General features: G+C 39.0%; 1 long non-coding RNA gene across 1 annotated transcript; it reads right to left on the minus strand.

Annotated features, from left to right (window-relative positions):
* Window positions 1-1,897: 1,897 nt before the first annotated feature.
* On the minus strand, window positions 1,898-3,283 carry LOC144582566 (uncharacterized). The gene is made up of 2 exons (XR_013535541.1): window positions 3,166-3,283; window positions 1,898-2,502 (listed from the first exon to the last, which is right to left on the minus strand). It is a non-coding gene; the product is annotated as an uncharacterized LOC144582566 (long non-coding RNA).
* Window positions 3,284-3,570: the final 287 nt, after the last annotated feature.

Here is a 3,570-nt window from a genome sequence, read left to right on the forward strand (position 1 = left end):
TAAATGAAAGCCCTCCTTGGGACTGTTCTACCTTTACTATTGGGAAATACTCATTTTTTGTACTGGGGTGATTAAGCTGGTAGAATATGAGTAGGAGGCTGTCCAGAGCAATCTTGCTAATGTTAAAGAATGTTTGGGCCGGGTGCAGTGGCTCACACCTGTAATCCCAGCACTTTGGGAGGCCAAGACAGGCAGATTGCCTGAGGTCAAGAGTTCAAGATCAGCCTGGACAATATGGTGAAACACTGTCTCTATCTACTAAAAATACAAAAATTAGGCCAGGCTCGGTGGCTCATGCTTGTAACCCCAACACTGAGATGCCAAGGCGGGTGGATCACAAAGTGAGGAGATCGAGACCATTCTGGCCAACATGGTGAAACCCTGTTGCTACTAAAAATACAAAAATTACCTGGGCATGGTGGTGCACACCTGTAGTCCCAGCTACTTGGGAGGCTGAGGCAGGAGAATCGCTTGAACCAGGAGGCAGAGGTTGCAGTGAGCCGAGATCTTGCCACTGCACTCCAGCCTGGCGACAGAGCGAGACTCCATCTCAAAAAGAAAAAAAAGATTAAAAATTAGCCAGGCGTGGTAGTGGGTGCCTATAATCCCAGCTACTTAAGAGGCTGAGGCATGAGAATCACTTGAGCCCAGGACACAGAGGTTGCTGTGTGCCAAGATCAACCCACTGCACTCCAGCCTGGGTGACTGAGCGAGACTCCATCTCAAAAAAAAAAAGAAAAGAAAAGAAAGAATGTTTGACTGAGAAGGAATAAAAACAGAGCTGTATATAGAAAAGAAGGCAGAGTGCTGATGACATCTGATCCAGCCACACCTTAATCCTATTGACCTCAGACCTAGCTCTATAAAGCCAATAAACCCCCTTCCTACTTTATTTTTGAAATTGCAAATTGATAATTTATAATTATATAAACTTATGCTATACAAAGTGGTGTTACAATTTGTGAATATAATGTAGAATAATTAAATCAAGCTGGTTAACATATCCACCACCTCAGATACTTAACATTTTTATGGTGAAAACGTTTGAAATTTATCCGCTGGGCAATTTTGAAATGTACAATACTCTATTATTAACTATATTCACCATACTATGCAACAGAACTCAAAACTATTCTTAAAATCCTCCTGTCTCACTAAAATCTGATGCCCTTTGATCATCATCTCCCCATTTCCCACAACCCCCACACTCTGTAATCACCATTCTACCCTCTGCTTCTATGGGTTTGTTTCAGACTTCACATATATGTGAGAATATGCAGTACTTGCCTTCCTGAACCTGACTAAATTCACTTAGCATAATATTCTCTAATTCCATCTATGTTGTCACAAATGTCAGAATGTCTTTCTTTTCTGTTGTTGCTGTTGTTGATTTGTTCTGGTTCTTTTTTCAGACCGAGTCTCACTGTCACCCAGGCTAGAGTGCAGTGGCATGATCTCAGCTCACTGCAACCTCTGCCTCCCAGGTTCAAGCAATTCTCCTGCCTCAGCCTCCCAAGTAGCTGGGATTACAGGTACCTGCCACCATGGTCAGCTAATTTTGTATTTTTAGTAGAGACAGGGTTTTACCATGTTGGCCAGGCTGGTCTCAAACACCTGACCTCAAAGTGATCCACCCACCTCGGCCTCCCAAAGTGCTGGATTATAGGTGGGAGCCACCATTATAGGTGGGAGCCTGGCCAATAATTTCTTTTTTAAGGCTGAATAGTATTCCATTGTTTAAGTATGCAACATTGTCTTTATCCACTCATTTGTTGATGCACACTTAAGTTGATTCTGTAACTTGCTATTGTGAATAGTGCTGCAGTGAACATGGTGGTGCAGACATCTCTTTGACAAACTGATTTTAAATCTTTTGGGTAAATACCCAGACATGGAATTTCAAGATCATATGGTAATTTTATTTTTAGTTTTTTGAGGAACCACTCCATACTGTTTTCCATATTGATTATACTAAATTTCATTCCCAACAACACTGTACAAGGTTCCCTTTTCTCTACATTCTTGACAACATTTATCTTTCATGTTTTTGATAAAAGCCATTCTGACCAGTGTGAGATGATATTTCATTATGGCTTTAATTTGCATTTCCCTAATGATTAGCAACATTGAATATTTTTCTTTATACCTGTTGGCCATTTATATGTTGTTTTTTCAGAAATGTCTCTATCCCTGGAATGCAAGGAGAGTTCAACATATGCAAGTCAATAAATGATATGCCACATTAACAGAATAAATAACAAAATCATATGATCATCTCATCAAAAGCAGTAAAAGATTTGACAAAATTCAACATCCATTAATGATTTTAAAAATCACCAAATTAGGTATAGAAGAAAGATACCTCAACAATAAAAGCTATTCAGAGATGCTCACAGCTAACTGTGACTCAGCAGTGAATAACTGAAAGCCTTTCCTCCAAGATCTGGAATAAGACAAGGATGCCCACTCTCACCATTTCCACTCGGCATAGAATTGGAAGTCCTAGAAAGAGCAATTAGGCAAGAAAAAGAAATAAAAAGCTAAATAGTGAAGGCCTTTTATTAAAAGGAAAAAGTGGAATTTTCACTGTTGTCAACAACATGATCTTATATACGGAAAGTCTTATCAAAAAAAGTTAAAAGTAATAAACAAATACAATAAAGTTGCAGGATATAAAATCAACACACAAAAATCAGTAGTATTTCTATACACCAACAACAAACTACCCAAAAAGAAATCAACAAATCACACAGTAACTACAAAAATAAAATAAATTAGCCAAGAGCAGATTTAACCAAGCAGACAAAAGACCTACACAATGAAAACTATAAAATGTTGATGAAATAAACATTCCAGACAAAAGTAAATGGAAAGATATTTCATGTTCATGAAGATTGAGTATTGCTAAAATGTCCATACTACCCAAAGTGATCTACAAATTCAATGCGATCCCTATGAAAATCCCAACATCACTTTTCATAGAAATAAAAATAATCCAAAACTTCATATGGGGCTGGACATGGTGGCTCATGCCTGTAATCCCAGCCCTTTGGGAGGCTGAGGTGGGAGGATCACCAGGAGTTTCAGACCAGCCTGGCCAACATGGTGAAACCCCATCTCTGCTAAAAATACAAAAAAAAATCAGCCAGGTATGGTGACACTCACCTGTAAACCCAGCTACTTGGGAGGCTGAGGCACAAGAATCACTTGAAGCCAGGAGGTGAAGGTTGTGGTGAGCCCTGATCACACCACTTGTACTCCAAGCTGTAGAATTAGACTTCATCTGAAAAAGAAAACAAAACAAAACAAAAATTCATATGGAACCACAAAAACTCCAAACCACCAAGGCAATCATGAACAAAACGAACAAAGCTGGAGTTATCACACCACCAGATTTCAAACTATACTAGAAAGCTATAGCAATAAAAACAGCATGGCAAAAGAAACAGACCCATTGACCAATGGAGTGGAATAGAGAGCCTGGAAATGAACCTATTCATGTACAGTCAATTGATTTTCAACAAAGTCACTGGAATATGCATAGGAAAAGGACAGTCTCTTCAATAAATA

Source organism: Callithrix jacchus, chromosome 5 (genome assembly GCF_049354715.1).
Source record: "Callithrix jacchus isolate 240 chromosome 5, calJac240_pri, whole genome shotgun sequence".
Classification (NCBI taxonomy): Eukaryota; Metazoa; Chordata; class Mammalia; order Primates; family Cebidae; genus Callithrix; species Callithrix jacchus.